General features: G+C 40.3%; 1 long non-coding RNA gene across 1 annotated transcript in view; it reads right to left on the minus strand.

Annotated features, from left to right (window-relative positions):
* Window positions 1-334: 334 nt before the first annotated feature.
* LOC140629041 (uncharacterized) overlaps window positions 335-27599 on the minus strand; it is a 308289-nt gene continuing 281024 nt past the window's right edge. The window contains exon 5 of the long non-coding RNA XR_012026915.1: window positions 335-470. This is a non-coding gene — a long non-coding RNA (uncharacterized lncRNA). The remainder of the gene's footprint in view (window positions 471-27599) is intronic.

Raw genomic sequence — 27599 nt, forward strand, 5'->3', positions numbered from 1 at the left:
TACCATACATTTTTGTGACTCTTGTTTATAGAACTTATGGATCAGGGTAGCCCAGGGGGCTCAGCGGTTTAGCGCCGCCTTCAGCCCAGGGCATGATCCTGGAGACCTGGGATCAGGTCCTGCATCGGGGTCCCTGCATAGAGCATGCTTCTCCCTCTGCCTGTGTCTCTGTCTCTCTCTCCCTCTCTCTGTGTGCATCTCTCGTGAATGAATAAATTAAATAACTCAATGGATCAGAACTTAAGTTGCACATCTCCAGACACTGAGCCAGAAAAGGAAGAAATGGTGCATCGTGGAAAATATAAACAGCTAACGTGATCATACTCACGGAGTAAGCTGTATTCCATGTGGCGTGTTTAGACACATGTGCCTTCTCCTTCCGTGTCAAAAGTTTTGTTCCTGTGTACTTGAAAATGTTTTCTTCTCTTGTCATGTTTGGGAATCAGTTCCATCTGCATGGCTGCTTACTTCTTAGAAGAGGAGACAAAGAGGAATCTTCAGGAAACATTGAGAATATAAAGGGTAGACCGTCTGGTTACGCAATGTAATCTAGAAGGATGCAGATGCAGGAGGAATCATTGCAAGTGTCATTGTGGCTCCAATATGGGAGTTCAGGATGTTGATACGCATACTCACACACACAAAATGTCATAATCCTACACATTCCGTGTACCTAGGACAACTGAGCAACCACAGCCGTGCAATGAACAAAGAGCCGCCTACCTGAATACCATCACCCATCTGACGAGTGAAATTTCCACGAAGAAAAAAAAAAATCACTGTTCTTCTCTCTTGACGATTTCTAGCAAAACTAATGAACCTTATTCAGCCAACACAGCAAACAGCAAAACGAAAAATACAGAAACTTGGTGGTATATCCCCATCAATCTTGGTTTACCATTACACGCCAAAATATACCAAAATACCTAACAAATGAGACTTAATGAGCGCCTCTCTGCAAATAACCTCAATCTTGTGTTTAAGTCAAAAATATGGTGAAGATAGAAGGTATTATTATGGAATAGAAGAATTAAGACCATAATTTTGCCCTTAAATAAGTGCATTGAACAGGGAATGTATTCAAGTGTCTAGAACGGTCTCAAATCGAACCTCTGCATACACATCACTTAACGTTCTCATCATCAATTTCTGTTCATTTTCCCAAAAATCCCTTGCTTCTCCGTGCTTCTCTCTGAGCAACTACCAAAAATGTCATTGATGTTTTCAACAATTAGCCTGTTGTCTTGGGACAAGACACAGCAACTACATTATAGGACCTTGTAGCTATGTGATTATTTCCCCTCTGAGATTCCAAGTAAGCACAATTAGCAAAGTCGGCTTGCCAGCTGTCAATGCAGAGTGGAGGAAGCGGGTGTGAGACGTTCCCATTTGCTAACTTAGCAAAAAAGAAGGGGGATGATGGGTCACAGTAGCACCTCGTCGCATGTTCAAGAAATTCCTCAAGCACAGACTGATGGGTACAGCCATAGGTGAGCTTTACTCTGCCTTACATTTTAACCATCTTTGTGCTTCTCTTGGGTTCCCCCAAATCTCTCAGAACTCACCAATTTCCAATACGGTCCACTATTCATTGACTGAGAACCTGCCAGCTGAATGCCGGATTAGGTAATTTGCAATAAAGTATATTAACCTAAGGATTTGCACATTCAAGAATTAGTTGCCTATTAACACAGCATAATCCCTTAAGACTAAATACCAATAGTTAAAGTTCAGGTAAATGTGCTTGAAAGATTTTGAGGCATGATCTTGAGGTATGTTAAAATGTTAAAAAAAAAGAAAAAAAAAACCCTTAGCCTTACTTTAGAGAATCAATTCAAGTTCCAATCAATGTTTGATTAAATCTGCATGCACGTTTAAATGCTAGTTGTGGAAAGAAATAGATCAATGTGGAATAATTTTACAGTGATTATTTTTATTTAAATATATGTAATAGATCTCTACACAAATTATATCTAAGACTTATGTGTTACTCGTACAATTTAATTCAGAACATCTGAACAGAATATGGATGGTGATGAAAATTTAAGGAAAGGGGGAATTCCTGGTTTCTTATCAAAATCAAGTTTTGAACCAACAAGCTTCAGAGGCAATCTCTAAAATTCCTGCGTTATGAAAAAAAAGAGAGAAAGAAAAGAGAGAAAAAAGAACCCACCTACATGGTAATAATAAGCCAAAAGAGCTTGCATATGGAATAAAATTTTACTATAAAATAGCATCAGTTATTAATAGCATTTTGTGTATTCTAAATGAAAACAATGTATTTTTCAAGAGGAGATGCTACAGGTAGATATCGGTAATGTTCTCTGGCAGATCAAAACGTTTGCTAGCAATATACAGAAACAGGTACGAAATGGACACTTTTAACACATTTTGCTGCATTTATGTCTCATGTAATGGATGCTATTTTACACCCCACCTTATCGGGGTGTTGGAGTTTAATTCAACTGGGTCCTGACCATCCATAAGTAAGTGATGTTAGGAACGTTCCTCAGTCTCTCGGAGTCTATTTCCCCATATATATAAAAAAAGAAATAAACTAAATTTGATCAATATGTGCAACACAGAGCTCAGCTGCAAGGATTTTATCTGGTCAAAAGAGGAAAAGAACAAAGAGTATAAGATATATCCTGTCTTGTAAATGGGTCACCACTAAAACTCCAACCTTGCCTGTCATGAGGATCCCCTGGCCTTTCTTGAAATCTGTCATATGAAGAGTGGTTCCAGACAACACTCAGACAACAAGCTGGACAAGCCAAGGAGGTGATTTGGTGTTTTTTCCCTAGAGAGATGTCCATAAGGGTTGGAGTCAAGTCAATATTCTTTTCGATTTTCTAGGAGGCAAGACTTCCTAGGCTCTTGCCAGCAGACCCCCTGAACCTCCTTGGTATGGGGAGTAAAGCAGATTCCTTTAATGTGTTGGGGATGACATGTAACTCAACAGTGACAAATCAATGGTAGATGGGTGGATGGATAGGTAGATAATAGATGACAGGTAGATGGTAGATAAGATGACTGACAGATGATATAGTTGGTGGGTGAGGGTACATGATAGATAGATAGATAGATAGATAGATAGATAGATAGATAGATATAGATAGATTTAGATAGATAGATAATTGATAGATGATAGATAATTGATAAATGATAGATTGATAGAAGGATAGATAGAGGATTGATAGATGATAGATAGATAGATAGATAGATAGATAGATAGATAGATAGATAGAATGGATGCATACATAGGATAGATGGAGAGACGGATAGATAGATGATGGGTGGATGGATGGTTGGATGGATGGATAACAGACAGAAATATAGTTTGTTGATGATACATGATAAATACATAGATAATAGGTAATAGATTATAGGTGGAAGGTAGGTAGTAGGTAGTTATGAACAGATGATTGACAGATGATAGATTAGTTAAATAGATGAGAGAGAAGGAGAATATACCAAGTCAGACATGAAAATTTAGTGTACAAAGTAATATGAGGTGACACCTCAAGTGAGGTGTACATACAGTAACCGCCCCTTTTTAAAACGTAACATCCTGTTAACTGTGTAATTCGGGGTAATGTCTGTCAAGACATAAGCCTGCTCACAAATTCCTCCATGTTTTTGCAGCCAACCCTTCCATGTTACTCCTGTCCCCAAGCCAACACAGATCCATGTGCTGCACTCGCATTGGTCTTCTCCACAATTTCATGTAAATGCCGCCACGCGTGTAGGTAGACGTTCGTGCCTGACTTTGTTCACATGGCCTCGTTTCTGAAATTCATCTCTGTTGTTGCATTTTATTAGCTATGTTCCCTTTGATTGATGAATCCTATTTATTGTATAAGTGGATAAACAACACTTGTAGGTGCATTCAGTAGGTGATGAACGTATGGCTTGCTTCCATTTTTTTTTTTTCCAATTTTGAATGAAAATGCTATAAATTCATGTGCACGTCTCAGACAGACATGTGTTCACCTCTCTGGTAGATACCTACGACTGACTTTTGCAGGGTTATGTGATTAGTTTATGTTCACATTTGATTAACAGTCTCACTGCTTTCCAAATGGGTAAAATAGATTATGAAGAGTCAATTTCTAGAAATTTGTATTTTTAACACTCGATTACAAATGCTAGCAAATGATGGTGTTACTATTAAGGTTTTGCTGGTCTAAGGAAAAAATTCTATGTATTTATTTTTAAGTTAGAATTTTACTACCTGATGGTTTAAATGTTCTTTTTATATGCACAACACATGGTTAGTCAAATGGTTAATCTAAGAATAAGTGTACAGAAACATCTAATTTCCCCCAGGACCACAGAATTCCTTTAGAATATTTGATTCCGGGTGCAGAGACTATTACTGCAAACCTACATCTCCAATAGATGGCTTATCCTAATTTACCACCTTATTATCTGTAAAAATGCAGCATATATTGAACAGACATTTTGAAGACAGATGGCTTTTAAAATTTATCCTATTTGATTTTAGATCACAGCATGTGTGTCAAAAGAACACAAACTCAGTAATCATCACCTCTGGAGTTACTTTCTCTATTCCAAGCCCTTGGAGTGCGTAATAAATAATTTTGAAGAACGGATGACTAATTTTCCATGCATCAATTTCCTTTTCTACAATTTTTCTCCACGATGTTCTGATTCTTTTCCATTCATCACGATAGCGAACAAGACTCTCACTGATGGCTGTAAACCACTGAGCAGAGACACAGTTTGTGTAGAAGATAATTTTTTGTAAAGGTGTCAGTTTGCTCTGGAAGATGATTTAAAATGAAGAACAATTTTTTTTATGAATGTATGCCTTTGCAGAAGGCAGAGTTCACTGTTCTTCAAAATGATTCATTGATGAGACTCATTATGTACCTTGTAGTACGACATCTTCATGGAGTATCAATTTACGGGGGGAGTGTTTGATGATAGATGATTGTCTAACGAGGCGCATTGAAAGCATGTTAAGTCCAAACTTACTACGCTTTGTAAGTATTTGTTGATTCTACTTAACACTGCCCATATAGTTACCCGCTTTCAGAGGCAGCCAAAAATATCCAGATAAATAATTACATGTTTAAGCACAACAGTTAACATGGATTCGAGTGTCGATCTTTGCCCTCGGATGAAATTCCATCCAACGTTTCACGACGCTACCAAAAGTGACCCTCGTGATGCTCTCCCTTTTGTAAGGTGGATGATGTTGTGTTTATCATTCCTGATTGAACAAATTAAACCTAATTGGGTCTTCTTCAGTCGCGAATGATTACTTTGAGCTTTCTACAGGAGCTTCTTTTTCCCTGCAAAAGCAAGGTCAATGTAAACTATTAAGAGAATTAGTCGCTGTACCGGTTGAATATGTAATTTCAAGTACTCTTCAGAGAATTCTCAAGTTATGAAATCCCTCACGGTTAATTGTTGAAGAATATTCATCAGAACCTCAAGCTGCAAGGACAGAACTTATTTCTTCATTAAAATAAGGCAAGAGAGAAATAGGGTTTAGAAGAAAGCTGCCCCATTAAATCTCTTGACGTGCCGCGTTCCTTTGCTTAAAAAAAATAACCTGGGCTTGTGAATATATGTGGCCTTTGCATTTTAAATATGGTTTGTTGATTCTCTAATCAATGGGTGTTTAGTTGAGTAGGAATGTTAACTTAATCTATTTCCTCACCCCAAAATTGGCTTCTAATTCAGAGGGCGGTGTTACACCGTCGGAAGATTTACGGGAGACTAAACAAAATGCAACCTCATTGGATAAATTCATTGACCCGGGTATTGGAGATCCAAAAGCTGGGCCTACAGAAATTCTTGATTTTTGTTTCTAAATCCATTCTTCAAGATTTAGCAAAGAGTCCCCAGATATATTGAACCTTGTTTTCCCCAATTAAGATGTGTAGCCTGTTTACAATGGTGAATCAACAAAGGCATGCCCAACACTGCAAACAGAGTTGAGGTTTCAAGAATTAATACTGATTTAGGCATGCCCATAGGCCATGTGGTTATCGGCAGAACACAATTATCCGCCCAAATAATTCAGAAAGAAAAAAAAAACACGTATATTTTGCTTTAGAATAGATTTACGCTTTTAACGTAGAATTTAGTGGTAGCTTAATTTGGGGGAATTTACTTAATGTTAATGAAATAAGTACAGAAGGACCCAGATGTTACTACATTAGTGCATTTTTGAAACATACAGAAAAAAGCACTGCATTAGCTGGAGTGAAGAGCAACTTGTATTTATACAACAAACCCTGAATTCTCATTGGCTTTTTGCAAGAAAGGTATATAAATTCCTCCTGGCTTTATGCAAGAAAGGTATAGATATATGTGTATCTACACATATATATTTTTAAAGAAAGATGTGTATATATATTTTTATAATAATATTTTAAAATATGTGTATATGTATATATTTTTTAAGCAGGCTTCACACTAACCCTAAGCCCGAATCCACAACTTGAGGTAAAGATCTGAACTGAGATCAAGAGCTGGACACTAGTGAGCCACACATGTGCCCTGAAAAGGTATATTTTTTTCTATCAGTTATGTTGATCACATGGATGGAGCTCAGGTATCTGGTCCCCTGTTTCTTCTTCTCAGATATGGGACATGTATCTGAATCTTCTGGGCATTGGAAAACATACTCATTTCCAATTCTAAATTATTCTACAATAATATTTATGCTTTTATTTAAAGATTTAATTAATTAATTAATTAATTTATTTATTTATTTATTTGAGAGAGAGGGAGAATGAACACAAGCAGGGGGAAGAGGCGGAGGGAAAGGGAGAAGCAGACTCCTCACTGAATGAGAAGCCCAATGCAGGGAATCGATCCCAGACCCTGAGATCATGATCTGAGCCAAAGGCAGACACTTCACCAACTGAGCCACCCAGGTGCCCCTCTACAATAATATTTAAACTCAAACCTTATATACACATCTAATTATATACTATTTTCTATGATTTATAAATATGCATGTATATGTATATTTATATCCATGTATTTTTAAAGATTTTCCACAAGAAGTGTCAGCCCAAACATAGGATTATGTAAGTAACTTTTTTCTCTGAACATCGTTTTCAAGGTATATTCTTGTTGAGACCCATGTTTATCTATCATGCATGTGTATGGGTACATCTGTGTGGGTGAATGCGTGTTATTTATTTCTAACTACTGTCACATGCCTCTATATTAAGAAGCCATGAAGTCTTTATCACTTTGTTGAATAGTAAGATCGCTTCTTGCTTATTTTTCAGAATATTCAAACTATTAAGTGGAAGCTCCAAGTATCTCCCAAAGCATTGACTGATGTCAAGCGCTTAATGTGAAAGCTTGTATTTCTATGGGAGATGCAACATGTCAAGAACCAACAGAGCTCAGATTTTTTTTTTCCTCTTTACGGTAATTCCAGAATGACCAATGTCCAATACCTGGTAGATACATGTCCCGTTTTTGTGAGCTGTGTTGAACCACAAACGCCAATAAACATCAGCGCCATCTTGTTTCAATGATGGCAGTCCCCCTTTATGCATGCAGGCTCCATCCAGAGGAGGAAGGATGAACATCCCAGACATGGCCAGGTGCAGCTCAGGAGAGGTGTTAATTTGGTCTTCATCCCTCACTCCCTTCAGCCACCAGAAGGGAATGTGTCCTCTTACTTCCTGGGAGGAGCAACTTGCCTAGTCATCTTCTCTCCAGATGGAAACATCCAATCTTGGATTTCAGGGACGACAATCCGAGCCACTCACAATCACTCTTGTTGCAATCATGGACCAACAGAATGGAAGGAGGAAGCAAGTAATGGAACCCAAGAGAAACCTGCATCATTGGGTTGACAAATCCCTTCAAGACTGACTCCCCGCCTGTAGGAAATCTTTGCTGACCAAGTGCAGTCCTTATTCAACAGTCTCAGAGATTGATGGGGCATAATGAAAGATCAATTAATGTCATTTGGTCGGCTAACTGATGAACTTCACAGTCTTCTGTAAAAACCTCGCTAAAAAAGCCAAAGTAAACTGCAACAATCTTTAAAATTCTCCACCACCGTGGAAGATCTTGCCGCTCGGCCATGATTTTCTTCACAACCCATGCGGTTCACAGATACACCCATTCTTACACCCATTCTCACCCATTCTTACTGCAATGGCAGTGAGCATCTGGTTAGTATTTGTTGCATTGAAAGAATTCATGAATATTTTGAGCCTAGACTTGTAATAATTATTTTAAGTCTATTGCATATATTTGTAACATTCCTTGTTCTGGAGTCTGATTTTTATCAGTACAAAAGATTGTTTCTCCCAAGAATTGTTCATTCTTGCCAGTCAACCCTCCTTGTTGGGATTCACAAGCCCGTTATTTTTTAAAATGCAGCCACTGTTGTACTTTTGATAAACTCTTAATCTTTTCAAATCGCTGAAGATTCCTTTATTGATTTTTTTCCCCCTCAGTGGAAATTATCTTCCCATTTTAAATTACATGTGAGTAGAATTTTGACGGGCAAATGCTATTTGATATTATGGCTCGTATCAGCACGCTCATCCTTTAAAAATACACAAGGCTATAATCTTCAGTGTTATTTCACAATGCGCCTGTAGGAATCATTACACACCTCCACGAACATTTACTGCTTATTAACAGGATTCCATATATTCCCCTCACAGAAGAGCTGGAATAAATATACACTATTAATATTTAAAGGATTCAAGTGACATTAACTTTGTTTTGCTGTTTTTTTTTTTCACTGATGCATAGTTGGATTTGCCAATAGCAACTGTTTTATGAAATACTGGATCTTTCAACACCACCCTGGTCCTTGGAGTTAGGCTGCGTGCCAGGATTGGCACAATCGTCACTGGGGTTTGGGTCCTGGGTGGGGATAACTTATGCCAGACAGCTGCACAAGGTAGACACATGAAAGATGGACCAAGGAACTCAGCCCTTGTACTTACCTAGAACGTGAGGGGGACATATCTGGTGATACCGGATATGATGATATGACATATTATATATATATATCACATGACGTTATCTATCTCAAGGGGATTAATGAAAGGCAGTCTGCTTTTGAAACCTAATTTGGAGCACGTTTCCATAATTCGTGAACTGAATTTCCAATCCATATGATGATGATATATATATATATATATGATATATGATGTGTTGATGACAAATATGATGTGATGATATGACAGATGTATGGTGTAATATGACATATTGACATGATATGTGATGTATGACGTGATATGCTGTGATGATATGATGGGTGTATGGTATGACATGCTCTGTGAAATAGATCATATGACACATGATATGATGTGATGATTATTGTATGACATGCTGTGATATATGACATGACACATGATATGATGTGATGATATGACATATGGCATGTGATATGTGCAATACATGATACAATATATGATGTATGACATGATGTATGATACATGATAGGAGACGTATGATATACAATGTGAGGGTATGGCATATGTGACGATGGCATGACACATGGCATATGATATATATGATAATATATGATCCATGTATCACGTGGCACATGATACTATGAGACTTATGATATACAAGGTAATGATACGGCATATATGATATATGGTGTAATGATAGGACATATATGACATATGTGATGGGATATGATGCATACATGATGTAATTATATGGTATCATTTCATCATATGGATTGGAATACCCATATGCTGAAATGGCTTGTTTCTAATCCATCGCTATATGCACATATCAGATCATCAATATCATATGATATATATGGATATCTACATATATATTCCAGTCCTGCCTTCCGTCTCTTGCGATGGGGTTTTCATGGGGACAGCGTTGGGGTCTGCTTGGATGTTTCTCTTGCCCATGTCATGTCTGGTTCTGAAATATCCATATCAATCTCTAAAGCTCTTACAAATTCTAATTAATTAAGGGCTTCCCATTAATGAATCCATTTCTGTTTAAACCAGCTGGAAGGCTTCTTTGAAAAATGCTGATCTCGTAATAGGAGCCTGATTCTCCTAGCTTTAATTAGTGGTTCGGTTAATGATGTTGCTAGTGAGCTCTGGGACGGGCACATTCCCAAGGAGTCCCAGAACATCTCAAAGGCACGGGAAATCTTTCCCAGCCCTCCTACCCCTTTGCAGTCCCGGATTTCGTCTGTCCTTGATTTGTGCCTGTTTATTCGCATAAACAGAAAGTGGCGTCTTGAATCTAAAAGACAGGTCGCTACCGTCCAATTTTACGATGAGGGAATTAGTGCAAAGAAAGGCACATTCATCTCAAGAGCATTAATTAAAGGCAGTCTGTTTTTAAAACTACCTTGGTGCGCATTTCCACATTTTTGAACTGAATTTCCAGGCACACAGATGACTCCTCCAAACTTGACAAAAAGCCACAACCTCTCGTTACACCCGTGTGTTCTCTCGAGAGCCATCACTCGGGGTATCTGAGGGCTCATCCATGGTACATTCCTTTACGCAATTGAGGGCAGTTTTTGTTTCAGATTTTTCTTCTTTGCTCCATGTTGGAAGAATGTCTGGTTATTACCAAAATTTCCCCAGGGTTAATACTCCCAGGTACCTTCCAATTCCAGCATCCTTCTCTGCCAATAACCGTGTCTGCTTTCCCATGCGGTGCCAACGTCGGAAGAAGCCTGGGTATGTTGATGAAGACTTGTGACACAGACGGGACTCTGATGAAGATAAAATTATGCAGTCTTCCTGGATTAGCTTTTCCAGGAAACAGGAATATTCCTCACCCACAGGGAGCTTAGATCCAAAGCCAACCATTGGTGTTCTTAATCTGGATATCTAAAGGAGAGAGCAGATTTTCAAGAAGAAACAAAACACCCATGAACCTACCACACTCAAATAATGTTGCGATGGAGTCTTTACACCTTCTATGTATGGAGGGAAATCATGGAAACATTTGGGATCATATGGGACTTGCAACTGTGTGTTCTGCTCATTTAATACTGTTTCTTATTTTTCCCCCCAAAGCATTCCATGTCATGAGATGTGTAAGAAGAGCTTTAAAAAGAACTGGTGGCAAACAGGTGCCCATTTAGAAGGATGCTCATTCATACCAGGAAGACAAAGTGCAGCACGTCAGCAGAAATGTTTTATCAAGAAAATTGAAAAATCAGGGGTGCAGGGGGTGGTTCAGCTAGTTACGCGTCTGCCTTCAGATCAGGTCATAATATCCGGGTCCTGGGATCAAGTCCAGCATCGGGTTCCCTGCTCATCGGGGAGTCGGCTTCTCCCTCTCGCTCTGCTCGCGCGCTCGTTCTATCTCAAATAAATAAATAAAATCTTTAAAAAAAAAAGAGAAAATGGCGAAATGAAGGCGGACTTAGCTACACCAGGAGGTAAACTGCATGCTTCATAATTGCGATGTTCTGGTGAGAATTTCCCCACTTGACAGTGACCTAACGTAACTTGCTTTTGAGAAGTCTACATGACAGGAACCAAAAATGGCCTATTATTTTGTTTTCATCTTTGAAACCTCCATGTGATTAGAAGTGCGTATCTACCCATTTCACTGGAAATTGCTGGTGACGAGCCAGGGGATTTTTCTGCAGGACTCAATAGATGCATTGTCATTTCACCTGATTGAGTTCCCTACAAGCTTATCCAGAAGGAAAGGTTCTTGGTACCGAGATTTGTTGAGATGTGTCCCCAGGAGAAATTAGTAAGAAGGTGGGGGAAATTTACTGGTAATTTTCTTTCTTTTTGATAAGGAATGGTGAGATTGTTTTCCCACAATGGCTATGCCATTTACATTCCCATCAGGAAGGAGGCAATTTCCAATCTTTCATATCCTTGCCTACATTTGTTTCCCCCTTTGTCCTTCCTTCCTTCCTTCCTTCCTTCCTTCCTTCCTTCCTTCCTTCCTTCCTTCCCTCCTGAGTAGAACCATCCTAGTGGGTGTGACATAGCATGGATGGACCTTGGAAACATACCCAGTAGAACAGTGTGTATATATATATATATACATAAACATGGCTAGAATGGTCAATGTGATGTTGTGTGCATTTTATCACAAATGAGAGAGCAGGGATCCCTGGGTGGCGCAGTGGTTTAGCGCCTGCCTTTGGACCAGGGCGCGATCCTGGAGAACCGGGATCAAATCCCACGTCGGGCTCCCGGTGCATGGAGCCTGCTTCTCCCTCTGCCTGTGTGTCTGCCTCTCTCTCTCTCTCTCTCTCTCTCTCTCTCTCTCTCTCTCTCGGTGTGACTATCATAAAACAAACAAACAAACCAAAAAAAAAAAAAAAAACAAATGAGAGAGCAAAACAATGAATCTAGTAATGTTACGGATTTGTCGAATCCTCATATCCTACACCTGAAACTACTATCACACTGTGTGTCTGTTGTACTTACATTTTTTAAATGAATAAAAATTTTAAAAACAGTAAATGCAAGAAATTTTGCCAGCCTACCTGAGATGTGACCAGAACAGCTTTCCACAGCGTATAAAAGTTTCATGCAGCTGCTTTTTAAAAATTACTGTGTTGCTACATTCATTAAACAATAGAAATTGATCTGGCAATTCTGAGCTCCAGGTGGGGCAGGGCTGAGCTTCCTCCAGAAGCTCCAGGGGAGGGTCCTTCCTGCCTCTTCCAGCTTCTGGGGCTCCAGGTGTCCCCGGGCTGGTGGCTACAGCCCTTCCATCTTCCAAGCTTCCAATCTCTCTGCCCACTGTCCCTTCTCCTTCACTTCTGTGTCTTTGCAAACTCCTACTTGCCTCCCTCAAATATGGAGCCCTGAGATGACATTGGGCTTTTACCGAGATGATCCAGGATACTTTCCCAATTGCAAGACATTTCATCATATCAGCAACGTCCCTTTTGCCACAACTTATCGTGAGATTCTGGGCATTAGGATCTGGGAGGTTGCCTTCAGCTTACTACTTGCAAGCTGACGTTGCTTGCATTATTGCTGCATTATTAAAACAAACTCCTTTTTCACCTGCATGTGCCTTCTTGGTGGTTTTCGAATACAGGACATTGATATATTAGCATAGAGAAACCCCAAAGAACAATAAACGCAAGAGCGGTTCTCTCTCTTTGCTATCCTATTTCCATTTTCTTTGGGTACATATAAGACTCAGAAGAGGAACTGCTGGATCATATGGTAGATCTAATCATTTTTTTTCTTTTTTAAGGGACTTGCACGGCATTTTCCTTACAATGGCAACCATATATGTATGTATATATCTGCGCCAAATTAACATGCTGTACTCCTTAAACTTACATAATGTTATATGCTACACATAGCCAATAAAAATCTGAATAAAAATTTTTAGAAGTTAATTACAACCAAAAAACCAATACAGAGACCACGTTCCAAGTAAAAGTCCTCAAAGGCCAACTGTTCGGTGAAAAAAGCTCTTATTTTCCAGCACTCCCTACCCTCCATTAGATAAAAGAGGCTAGCTAAGAAGCTTAAAGCACCTCCAGATCAATTCCTGATGTGCGTGCTCACAATACCCATATTTGGGTTACGGGCCATGCCTCGGGTTTTCTGTGAAGGAGAGATGGGATCTGGCTGCCTTTATAATGATGCACACGGAGGTTCCGTACCTTCCACCAGAGACTGAGCAACACTCATGTAAATGATTTCAATCTACCGCATGGTAGTTCACTGCCCAGAGTTTAATAACTCAACTGTGAGTCGCTGGAAATGCAAGACCCGAGCTTTATATTTTTCGAAAGTCCCTTTGACTTGAGAGTCCTGTGTTTCAGGTTGTTCCAGGGAAAGGGAAGGATGCCTCGGAGCGATACTTTATCATCGGTCTGCATGTACAACGGGGCTGCGTTGGAAATCTTTTCCCCCTACCAGTAGAAACGAGCTATAACTTGTATTTCAAGCCCTTTATGAAAAAGCATAATCTTTATATCCAAGGTTAAGGAGGACAAGAAGAATGTTGTTTTTTTATTTTTTTATTTTTTTTATTTTTATTTATTTATGATAGTCACACACAGAGAGAGCGGCAGAGACATAGGCAGAGGGAGAAGCAGGCTCCATGCACCAGGAGCCTGACGTGGGATTCGATCCCGGGTCTCCAGGATCGCGCCCTGGGCCAAAGGCAGGCGCCGAACCGTTGCGCCACCCAGGGATCCTGAATGTTGTTTTATTTAAAAAAAAAAAATTTAAATATCCGTTGGTAAGGATTGGTCAAATTTCATCTTCCATCCATAACAGTATCTCTGAAAGCAGGAATTGTGCATCAATCGGTTATGTATCTAGAGAAAAAAAGCTAAGGAACTTCCAACAAATTCATTCCATTTAATGTCTCAGATAGTCTCCTATTCGTTTATTCCCTCTTTCTTCCTCTTATCATTTATTTACCAGACATTGATTGAACACCTGGTCAGCAAAAGAAAATCGAGATGTTTGACGCAACTTGAAGACCTCACGATGCAAAGAGCCAGACCTCTGAAAGGAGAACGAGAGAGAGACCCAAATAATAAATGAACGGATGATGCATCAATTTCCAGCATTGTAAATAGTGGGGAAAACGCACTTTTCAAAATGCCCCCACCCTAGTCAATTTGAAATTAGGACACTGAGTTTGGGGACACCTCAATGCAAAGCTGACCGGCGTGCGGTGTTTGCTAGAAATACCTGCATCACTCGGGCCCCACTGGGAGGGAAATGAAGAGCATCCCTGTCCCTGGCAAAGCTCCCTGAGGATGAGAATGTTCTCATCCCCCTCTTATTCCCCCTTTCTCCAATGTCTGGTGATAAAGAGAGACACCTGAAATATATAATACTACAGAAATCGGAGGTAAGCTCTTCACTTTGGAGATCTGCTTTGCTGTGATTTACACCACATGCATGCAGCCTGCTAGCGGACTGTGAGCAGTTAGCAAAAGTCTGAGCTCAGGAGAGGACAGATACAGTCCTATGGTATCTGCAGGAGAAAAAGCAGATTTGTAGACCTATAAAATAATTTCAGGAGTTTGCAATGACAAGTGTTCAGGTAGGAAATAATATCAATGAACTTATTGCACGTATTATAAAGTCTTGCAGAGGCTTTCAGGAGTTTGCGATGAGAAGTGCTCAGATAGGAAACAGTATCAATGAGCTTCTTGCACATATTATAAAATCTTGCAGAAGCTTTCAGGAAAAGAAAAAGAAGCTTTCAGGGGATTGCAATGAGAAGTGTTTGTCAGAGAGGAAACAATAATCAATGAACATATTGCACATATTATAAAATCTTGCAGAGGCGCAAAAATGGAATTGCAACTTGTTATAGTAACATGTCAGTCTCACACTATCTTACCCTGTGCCCAGGACACAGTCTTGGATTTACCTTTTTTTTTTTTTTTTTTGCAATGGGTGTATGCATTTAAGAGATAGTATATTCTTTAAGGGAGGAAACTACTTCTTGTTCATATTTTACTACCCTTGTTTGTTGGGTGTATCATATCCTTGACAAGCACTTATTTCAGATTGTGCATGAATAAACCCCATCCTCCTGTCGGCCTGACATAATAATTCAGAGGACTGACTGTTCCATTTGATGTGTAACACATTACAGATTTTAAGGCACGTTGCATATTTATTAATCCATTTAACTTGCTCACAGATTCCTACGGATTGGTATCGCTTTGTGTTTGGAAAATCTGGGCATCAAGCAGGATAAGAATTGTTCATGATCCCCCAGGGCCCAGGAGAATCGGGCAAAAATGCCTCTAATTTCCCATCCTTTGTTTATATCCACATGAGGCAGTCTGAGAGGTGAATTTTAACAATTCCTGTACTAGTAAGTAGCTGTTGGATACTTTGCTTAATTTTCCCCTTTCCTTTCTTTTCTAATCTCTACATTTCACAAACAAAATCAGGTCATTTTATGTTCATTTTTAGCTGTGAACTTTGTTCTACTGCAAGTGTTCAGGGAGAAAGTCACGGTGCCTTGTGATGCTCAATGAGCAATTTGTGTTTTTTTTTAATGAAGTGGAGTTGGTTCAATGAGTATGGTTTATTTAGAGAATTTGCTATAATGCAGAAAATTATTAATGGCCTGATGTTCATGTCTTAATGTACGGCTATTGTCAAGGAAGGAGGCGCTTTGAAGTGTCCCAATTAAGATGCAATGACACAAGCTAACTTTCATCTTCGCCAGCTTGCTTTGCCACAATTACTTTCCAGGGAAGAGAGATTAGCAGAACTTTAAATCGCCAAATCCCTGCAAGAACACACAGCCAATACCCCCTTAAGAGGAGGGGAACAGGAACCAACCTGAGCCTGGATTGGCCTCGAACCAAGCAGCTGTCACTCATGGAAGGTACTAGAAGTGTTTTTATGGGAGCTGCTGCCTCAGTGAGGTATCCACCCTTCCTTTCAATGGCAACATTGTGACATGACGCCTGACCATGTAACTCACAGTTCCAACATTCACATGTTCTCAGTGAAACCATGCAATAGGGATACATTGTGTGGGGTCTGTAAATGTAGCTGCTAACTGGCATCAGGGCGTGTTTAAAACTCTAGAGGCTGGGACACCTGGGTAGCTCAGTCGGTTGGGTCGCTACCTTCAGCTCAGGCCATGTTTTCAAGGTCCTGGGATCAAGCCCCACATCACACTCCCTCAGTCTGCGTCTTCCTTTCCCTGTGCTGCTCCTCTGGCTTGTGCTCTCTCTCTCAAATAAATACAATCTTAAAAAAGAAAATATTTTTAAAAATACAGAGGCCCACATGCTGTCCCCAGAGGCTTTTATTTAATGGCTTTGAAATGCCATAATGAACACATGGTATTTTAAAGATTTCCTGCTGATTCTAGTGTACAGGAACATCTGAGAGCCGGTGTGGTATGCGTTCTATGCATCCTGGCCAGGAAGGTTGGGTTGTCACGCATGATGCCTTTGGCATGCACAACTATTATGTATGTGTGTACATATATAGTTTGTATTTATATTGATGTATAAATATGTATTTATACATTCACAAAGCATAACTATTTTAATGCATGAATTGTACGGAAGACTTCATCAAAGCACAGCGTGCACGCTAATCGGCACAGTGACGGATGTATGTGTGCTGATGACCAAGGAACAGGTGCAAAGTGTCCCCGGGTCCGCCTCCAGGGCGCACGGAGTTCCACAGGGCGGCCAGCAGGTGGCGATGTTGATTTGAGTGCTGAGGACACACCGGCCTGAGGTTGCTCTGAGGGACATGGCAAGTCTTCCTTAAAATCTGGCATCTTCCTGCGACCCCCTCAAGGGCTTTGCTTTGTTTTAACTACACCTGCAGCTGCTGATGCCTGGAGAGAGTCAATTATGCATAATTAACGTTCCTACCAGATGTGCTGAAACCACACTTTGTTCACTGTTCCTGGTCCAAACCAATACGTGCACGGTAGGTATTTCTTTTCCATTTAATATGCAATGGGGAAGGGGAAGATAGGTGGGCATTCTTTCCAGACAGATGTTTGATGATGGATGTCGATTCCAGAAAGGGCTCACGCTCGAAGACGGCGCCAAAGGAGAGAGAGCAAGGCAAGGTTTTGGGAAGACACGTTCCCCCCACGTGTGACGACACAGCAAAAACACACACACACAGGAAAAAACCACTTGCGGGTGGAAGTTGAATCTTGCTGGAAAGAGGTGCATTTAGCCTAATTAAGTTAAGAGACCCTTCAGTGAGTTCCATGCAATTTTTAGCTCCTGTACATCAAAACATGGAACGTCAACAAGAAAAGATGGGAGAATGGAAGATCTCCACCCACCAGAGATGAGCCCATCCTGCAAATAAAACCAGGAAAGAAGAAACATCACAAAATATTTAAATGAAGTGATTATAGACAACATTGTGAGTCCTACTGGCTATAATTTTCATCCACTTGTAATATTTCAGGCAACACGCTAATCATTCATTGGTTGGTAGATTCATTCATTCACTCATTCATTCCTTCATTCAAGGTGTTCGGAGCAGCTAGTATGCATGGAATACTGCACAGGTCCTATAGAGACAAACGTGCATAGCTGTCAGTTCCTTCTAAAAGTTGTTTTTCTTCCTTCAGTGCTGGTTTTATGGGGAATTACATATAAGATAACATCTGGTTCTCCTGCTGACACAGATTACTGATACCTGGCCCATAGTCAAGGTCGTGGAGGTCTTGAAGAGAGCAGGAGAGATGGATCAATGGCCACAGAGAGAGAGAGAGGGGATGTGGACATGTGACAAATAAATGCAATGCAATATCCTGGATGGGATTCAAGAACTGGGGCAGGGGGTGGGTAATTAGAAAAACTAATGGCATCTGAAAATCTTCTGAGTTCAATCATGATATACCCACATCCATTTTGACAAACATACCATAGGTAATTAGTCAGATAACAATAATAATGGAGAGCACTGGAAGAGGGATATATGTTGACTCTACAAGGTATATGATGAACACTGTGTGAACCTTAAATTATTTTAAGGTGAAAAAGTCTATTTTTATTTTTTAAAAAAGATTTTATTTATTTGAGAGAGAGCGAGAGAAAACGAGCCAGGGGGACAGGCAGAGGGAGAAAGAATCAGATTCCCCATGGAGCAGGGAGCCCAACATGGGACTTGACCCCAGGACCCTGAATCATGACCTGAGCCAAAGGCAGACTCTTCACTGATTGAGCCACCTAGGTGACCCCCCCTTTTGAAAATGTCTATTTTTAAAACTCAGTTATAAGCAAAAAACAAACAAACAAACAAAAACAAAAAACCCAAAACACCAAATAAGCAATCTTAAAACATTGGGTGTAAACTTAGATATTCCACAAAAGAGAATACTCAGCCAATAACTGCTTGAAAAGATACTCCACCTCGTTAGTTATGACAGAAACGTGATTTAAAAGTGTAACTATAGGGAAATGCTACTACCTTCTGGTGAGAATATCTAAAATAGAAGCAATAAAAATAGCCAAAACCCTGATAATAGTAAGGGTAGGGAGTATGAGGAGTAACAAGGAATTCTTATGCATGGATGGTGGGAACGCAGAATGGTGCAGTCAGTCACTCTGGAAAATAGTTTGTGGACTTCTCATAAAACTAAACGTCCAATTACCATATGGACCAGAATCTCCTCCTAAGAATTTGCCTAAGGGAAATAAAACAAAAATTATGTTCATTCACAAACCTATCTACGAGGAGTGTTTATCATGTCTTAGTTTGTAATCACCAAACTGATAGAAACAACCCAGATGTCCTTCAGTGGATGATGGGCAAGCAGACTATAGCCCATGTACAAAAGGGAACACAGCTCAACAATCAAAAAGGACTTAAGTTCTCACACGTGGAAGAGCCTGAATAAGCCTCACATGTGTTCATCTAAGTGCAAGAAGCCAGTCTCAACACCATGGGTTCTGTGGGATCAATTCATAGAACCTTCTGGAAAAGACCTTAGATGTGTGACCCCAACTGCAAGAAGCCAGTCCCCATACCCTGCATACGATTTGATCCATTCACAGAACATTCTGGAAAAGACCTCAAGTGTGTGACCCGAGTGCAAGAAGCCAGTCCCAACACCTTGCATAATATTTGATCTGTTTATAGAACATTCTGGAAAAAGACATCATGGGGCAGAAACAGTCTAGCAGGTCCTTGGGCTGAGCTGGGGCAAGGCGTTGGCCACAAAGTAGAACAGGATGAAAATTACAGCCTGAGGAATTACAACCTAGTTATGTTGTCAGTCTAATAACTGTGTGTTTTCATCAAAAGTCCCTTGACCCCACCACAAAAATAGTAAGTTTTACTTTATGTAACCAGAGTGACCGTTATTATAAAAAAAGCCATCATCACAAGAAAAGATGAGGACATGCAATAATCATGGGACATGCATGCCAGCCTTTAGGAAAGGCAAGTCAGGAGCACTTGCCTCCCGATTCCTTCCAGGGGTTGAACATGGTGATTATTTCCAGCATCTGGAAATAATAATAATAATAGAAGAAGAAGAAGAAGAAGAAGAAGAAGAAGAAGAAGAAGAAGAAGAAGAAGAGAAGAAGAAATAGAAGAAGAAGAAGGAGAAGGAGAAGGAGAAGGAGAAGGAGAAGGAGAAGAAGAAGAAAGAAGAAATAGAAGAAGAAGAAGAGGAAGAAGAAGAAGAAGAAGAAGAAGAAGAAGAAGAAGAAGAAGAAGAAGAAGAAGAATATAATTTTCTAGGGAAAATTAAAGCTTACAATGGGTTGATTCTAACCCAGGAGTAGGAGGAGGAGAAGGAGGAGGAGGAGGAGGAGGAGGAGGAGGAGAAGAAAGAAGAATAATATAATTTTCTAAGGAAAATTAAAGCTTAAAATGGGTTGATTCTAACCCAGGTCAGACAAGCTCTAAGGTCCATGCCTGTGTGAGCATGTCTTCTTAGTTCCGATTTTTCCCAATAATTGTAAAGCCTCAAGGAAAGAGGAGGCAGGGAGGTCAGGGAGGTCGAGAGGTGGCATGGGGTGCGTAACCTCACTCACATGGGAAAGGAAATCGAGCAAGCAATAACTTTCCAAATTCCTGAAGACATTCACACAATACCTCTGTTTCTAAATTGCATCAGGTTTGAGAGTTACTCTCAACCCAGATAATGATACACTCAGTAATGCAATTTTTACTCCAAAAAGCATAACTAATCAGTCCTAATTGTACAATACGGGGACTTCCACACTACCTGTGTCCTTGATCATCACCCACATAGTGACAAGTTTCATGAAAATGAACGCACATTGGATGGTGTACTATGGTTTTGAATCGAAGTCCTTGATGTGCTGGCTCAGCACATTGACCCCAAATATCATATTAAAGGGGACGACGCCATTGATCTTAAAACGTGACGGGATCCTAACATGGAACTTCTCCAGACAGTTGGACTGTCACTTATTTCTCAACTTCTCCAGAGATACTGGTTTTAGACACCTGTTTCCATGTGTTCAAGGCCTACAGAAGGAAGTTCATTTTAGATGGTTTCCCCAGAGACCATATCTGTATCTGTTGGGGCAGCTAGAGGACAGGCACTGAGGGACGTTGATAAGAGAACTTGTTTTTAAATGAAAGACCCACACGCAGCGCCTGTGTGTCCCAATGACCAGGTGCTGGTGCATTTAGATGAACGATGTACGGTGGAGGATTTTGTTGGTTGCCATTACTGAAATGGGTCAACACCATCCACTCTAGGGACTCATTTGACTTCCAGCCTTTATACAGACCGAGTCTCACTCTGGAAATCAGCTCTCCTGGCCTTTCAGCTTATGCAAAAATAAAAAGTAAAAAATAAAACCCAGCTCGTCTTCCGGTCAAAACCACAACTCCCAAAACAATAAGACAGCCTTAGACTAGGCTTTATAATTATTTTTCTCACTGTTGGAAAGTTGCAAGAGGAAAACCTTCATGGATAGTCTCATTCCAGAGCTATTTTCCCCAAGGCTTTTCATTTCCATCAGATTCTTATTTGGAATTTCGTTTCTGTTTGTGGCTCCACGAAACTCAAAAGCGAATGCAATTCTCTTCAGTAATAAGCGTTATGGGATTTGGCTTCCCATAAAGAAGCTAGTATTTATGTAAAGGTGGCTTAAGAAGAATTACAAAATTTTTAAACATCACTGAAAGATGCCTTTCAGGCCCCAAGAGGATTCAAACTCAAGATTAAGAGCTGGAACACATTTTATATACACATATATTGTGGAATCTGATTCACCCAAATGTGAAAAAAAGAAAGGCTCTGCAATTTTCATAATAGTGCCCCAAATTAACTGTCCATCTGTGCAATTAGTAAATCTGATTCATTACGCTATTCCCTTAAGATCGGTGCACTGTATTGGCTATTAGTTATAACTCAATAATAAAAAAAAATACTAAAATTCCAGTAATATATCATTTCTTCATAATAAAATTCTGCTTTTTAGATCATTTGGCATTTTGTTGGTGTTTTACTGTCGTTTAAAGCATATCATACTGAATTTCTGACACCTGATATCACCTTGGCCGTTTATGTTCTTTTGAATTATAATTACGTTGTTCTGTGATGGCACATTCTTCAGTGGTTGTAAGGGTTTTACATAGAATGAGTCGGTGGTTTTGCGTTTCCGCTCGTGAGGTCCTCAACTGCATGATGACCTACTGTCCTTGGAAACCCACGCTCGAGAGAGTAGCGCCAAGAAGGACTCAGATAGAAAGGCAGTTGGGGAACCTCATTGGGTGTCCACAGGGTCAACCCGATGGGATCACGTGTTACAGGTCCTCTAGCAGATAGAGTGTTTCCGTCACCATGGGTAAGACTAGAATAGCAGTGCCACCCTACAGGTTATGACACGATAAAGGGACGTGCCATCGTCCGTAGAAGATATGCGGAGTAGATGACGTGGGCTCAAACATACACCACACTTGCTACACAGTTTGGATTGACGTGTGCTCATTATTGCAATGAGTTCTCCTGGTTCCCATAGAAGGTTCGATGGCGGGTGACACTCCAGTTGGATTCAAATGACATTTATGGAGACCGTCTATCAAGAATCAGGCCCATGTTTAACATTATTTCAATAATTTGTGCATTAAAAAAAAAAACTCAATAAAGTCTCAATTCTTTCTCCCAGACGTTACATATAAGGAGGTGTCCTCAGCACCCAGAAGTAGCTGAGGTATTGAAAGTCACAATTATTCTTCAATCTCTGTGTCTATCCCAACCGCTGGATGTTTACCAGATTTCCACAGGTCAACTTGGAAGCAAGAGAGATTTTGGCTCAAATTGTGGTCTTCCAAATATTTTTGTTGTGGGGCAGTAGGACCCTATTTTGAATCTTTTCTGTGACTGCAGCTTATTTGAATTCCTAAGGTCTCAAAATATCACATCCTTCTGGATTTCATTCATCATCCATTGTGCAAGTTTCGCATGCTCGTAGAATATAATTTTTTTTATATTTAAAAATGGTTAGACTTACAGAAAATAGAACAAGGATGATGCAATTCCAGTAGACCCCATCTAGCATGAACAGATTTTATGCATTAAATTTTCACTTGATATTTTTGTATTAAAAATGGTTCCATGAACGACCCCTCATCCTTATGGCAAATCTGTCCCCGTGTGTCTCGAGACATTTTCATGAATCTGTCGGGTATGACTCGTGCCCGTGTGAGTCCGTGTCACTGCTCATAGGCATATGCGTGATTGCTGGATGGTACTGTTGTCACTCAACGTGAATTTGTCACTCTGCATGCATCCTATTTACACAAGACCGACTCACGTGTATTTACTTCATTTAAATTGCTGAGATTAGTCTATTTCTTCTGTTTTACTGATTTTATGAGTAATATTAATTTTGTCATTTTTTATATGATGTGATGTTTGTTTTTCTATCAAATTTTCTGTTTTACCCTTCTCCCTTTTGTGGCTACATCTCAAATTGATGAAACTTTCATTACTTTCCCTACGATCAGCTTGTAATTTTACGTTTATTTTGCATTCTTCAGTTTTGATGAATCCTGCAATTTTAATGTGTGCGTAAAAAACATAAATGGTTAATCACTATCTCCAACTTCCTCCTGAAAAAGTCCTGAAATGTGCTATTTCAGCACTCACATTCCATGCATTATTTCCTGATACGTTAAACGCAGCTGCTTTGTGTATTCCGAGAAATTAAAGTTATTTTGAGGACTGTCGTTGTTGGTTCGTGGCTCACGTTGCTTCTTACACAACGACATAGTTTACTTCCAGGCCTGGTTGTCACATTCTTGACATATCTCGTCTGGAAATTCTTTTTTGCTGCAGCCATAAGTAGCACAAGCTCGAGGGTTCACCCGCAAACACTGCATTGGGTATTTTTATTTGGTGTTGAATTCTAGGTTGGCATTTATTTCGATGAAAATCTTTCCAGACAGACACCTACCATGCTGTGTAAGGTAGCTTTGATAGAACTTTTGTACGCTCTTATTTCCTTCTAGTGATTGAATCTTTGCAGAGAAGCCTAAGCTTCCCCGACAGTCTGGACAGTGTTGTAGTTGGGTTTTCTTCTCTGATGGCATTTGGAATTTCCCTTTCTTGCATTTGAGACCTGTTATGGTTTAGACTTTTTTTTTTTTAATTCAGGATGTGTGTGATTGAGCTGAGTGGTGTAGCAGGAGACAATGAGATCACGTCAAAGAAACAGGAGTGTGTTGATTGATGGAGAAGTCTCGGAAGCATGTGTGAATGCCTTGCAGTGGTGAGTATGGTAGGCAAGGGGAGGAGGATGCTCAACGTTGGGTTACTTCCACATTCCCATGCATGATATTCCTGAAGCAGGAGACTGACAAGAATAGCAACTGTTAGGCTCCGTGGAAAGGTGGTCCTCGTGTGGCAAATCATATTATTATATAATACCTATCATCATGTTCTGATTTATTTGCAATTTTCAAGGGCGCCCGCCTACTGTTCCATGTTCCAAAGGAACCAGTGGGAGACGTTTGCAGCAGAAAGTTTGGATGACGGTCCATTCCAAAGAATTAATACAGGAGTTTCACATTTTTGACTTGTTGAGTGGAATGTCTCTCCCCGTAAGCACATGAGTGCATGGGTGTGTGCACATGTACATACACGTACCAGAGATGTCACCAAAGTAACGTGTGTAATTTCTCATGGATGGGTAACCAAACTATACTCCTGAATCTTCACGATCATTATTTTTCCAGGTGTGAACTGGATGGTTAAAAACCTCCATAAGACTAATTGTTTCCCTCAACACAGCGGATAAAAATTCTCATTCCTAAGTAATCGTCACACAGTAGCTTTTCAATTAATGTCCTGTATCGAGTGTTAAAACCGAGATGAGGTAATTCTTTAATTAAAAATTTAATGGGTTTCTGGGATGACGGTCGAAGGAGTGACTACATAATTTCTGGTGACTTCTGGATCCCCACACGTGAACAGACAGAGCAAATCAATAGCAAATTACAAAACCCACAAGCAAGAGTAGACGACAAGCCATCCCAGGACCATAGCCAGCATACACAATGGTTGTATGATATGGTTCTTTCAAGCGTTTAGAGATGAAACCCCACAATCATTAGTATAAACCCAGGATGACAGTCTTTTAACATCTGCTTGTTGGATTCTTTGCATAGGACAGCCAGGTCTCCAAACACCCAGATTTTAGCCAGGGGCTAACTTACTGATTTTGAGACTATAGCAATGACTTAAACCATGATCCCATTATCTACCTCCTATATTCAGATGCTTGCTGCCAATTTATGATTGCATTATACAATAAAGTATGTAAAATGACTCTCCAAGGGCTAATTCTTATTTTTTAACATGTGAACGACATGGCTAGACTGTGTTTTCACTGGGAGACATCCCACAAGTCGACTCCACAGTGAAAGGATATAACATTCCTAATTGAAATACTCTCAGCTGCCCCTAGAGAATTAATATAAAATGATCAGGGTTTATTTTTCTAGAGTGCTCGCTTTCACTAAGACAAAAGATTTCACTGGAATGTTGAAGTGCTCATGGCAGATGGACATTAAGGATTTCTGGATACGTCCAGACCTCTAATGGGAAACTCTACAGGACCTTCATTTGCTGTGAATCTATGGTTTCTTTTTCCTGAATTTACTTAAAAAATGGGAGAGAACAATTTTAGAAACTAACCAAGAATGATTTAAAAAAAAAAAGTATCCATCAATGAAAATAAGGTACTTTAAGACCTTGCTCTTGATACTTAACAATTTTGGCTGACCTAACTCACATATAGTGACTTAAAGTTACTGTTTGAAAGACAGTAATTGTTGCCCGATTGGTAAAGAAACTACTGATGTCAATAATTTCATCAAGTATGGACTCATTGGTGATGGACAGGGAGGCATTCGAAATCTTTGACCCAAATATAGCAATTTATTAGATTTATCAGAACACATTTTATAGTTGAGAAGGGATAGCAGCCGACTTTCAGAAAGCACCAGACTTGGGACATGGAAGCATAGAAACTTCAAAGCCATGCATGTAGATAGGGTGACATTTCTCAGAGAAGAAAGGTGCAGCATTGCAGAATGTTCTGGATGAAATGGTTGTAACCTTCCAAGTTGATCCATGGAAGCCCTCACCTCCCAGTGGGATGGCAGTAGGATGTACGCTTTTGGGAGGAGCTCAAGGGACATGAGGTCATGAGGGTAGAGTGCAGTGATGGTATAAGGTGGCACTAAGATAAAAAGGGGGAATCTAGGGGCTCTTCTGGTGGGGATTTGAATGCGATGAGGGTTAGACACATGTGGATAGCAAGAACATAGGTGGGCATTATTTTAGCTTCTACAAGTAGAAGCTTTTCTGATGAAGAAAGTCAGGAAAAGATGGGTCAAGCTATGGCCAAGATCACTGTGATTGATCTAAGTCAACCAAAACCGAAGCCTGCACTTTGACATCCCATTGAGTTAGAAAGCCTGGTCCCCGAGTCCCAGGATGAACTATACATACAGTCTTACTTCTGACCCAGATGCGACTTAGAAGACACCAAAGCTTTCACAAAGCTCTACCTCCATTTCTTGGGAAACTGCTCCCCACGAAGGTAATTGGATGATTTGCCATCTTGGTGATCTCACTCTCCTGTTCAATGGTCCCCCCGACCTGAAATGATCCTTTTAACATTTAAAAAATAGTGCAGTGATATTTCCCCTCTACCTAAGTCGTTCATGGGATTTGTAACATGTCCAGCATGATGTACCTGGGCCCCGTACATGCTGGCAACCAAGTTCTGCTTCTGCTGTTTCCTACTCCTGGATCATTCAGCTGGAGTTTCCAAATAATCCCACCATGTAGATCCCTTCACATGCATGCTGTCCTTCACCATTCCTGATCCTCTTAGTCAGACTGTCCCATATGCTTTTTTTTTTTTAATCTTTATTTATTTATGATAGTCACACAGAGAGAGAGAGAGGCAGAGACATAGGCAGAGGGAGAAGCAGGCTCCATGCACCTGGAGCCCAATGTGGGATTCGATCCCGGGTCTCCAGGATTGCGCCCTGGGCCAAAGGCAGGCGCTAAACCACTGCGCCACCCAGGGATCCCCCCATATGCTTTTGAAATAAACATGACAGAAAGCTAATTTGTCACTGCATCCTAGTTCACATGCTCCCTCTTCCAGGAAACCTTCCCTGGGATAATCTCTCCTTAATCCCTTCTCTGCATTTCAGTCTCCTCCAGATAGACAGGGTGATTGCATTGTTTTATAAGAATGCCTCTCCTGATGGACTGGATTCCAGTAAATGTTGTTTTCTTGGGACGGCCGGGAGGCTCCATGGTTGAGTGTCTGCCTTTAAGCGTAGGTCGAGATCCTGGGGTCCTGGGATGGAGTCCCACATCAGGCTCCCCGCAGGGAGCCTGTTTCTCCCTATGCCTCTCTCTCTCTGGGTGTCTCTCATAAATAAATAAATAAAATCTTGACAGAAAACTTTGTTTTCTTACTGAAATTTTGTTTCTGAAACATGTGGGATCTCTTGGCCCACTACAGAGAAGTAGAGGGGGGTGGAAGGAAGGAAGGAAGAAGGAAGGAAGGAAGGAAGGAAGGAAGGAAGGAAGGAAGGAAAGAAAGAAAGAAAGAAACAAAAAAGAAGTGGAAAAAGAGGGATAAA

Source organism: Canis lupus, chromosome Y (genome assembly GCF_048164855.1).
Source record: "Canis lupus baileyi chromosome Y, mCanLup2.hap1, whole genome shotgun sequence".
Taxonomy (NCBI): Eukaryota; Metazoa; Chordata; class Mammalia; order Carnivora; family Canidae; genus Canis; species Canis lupus.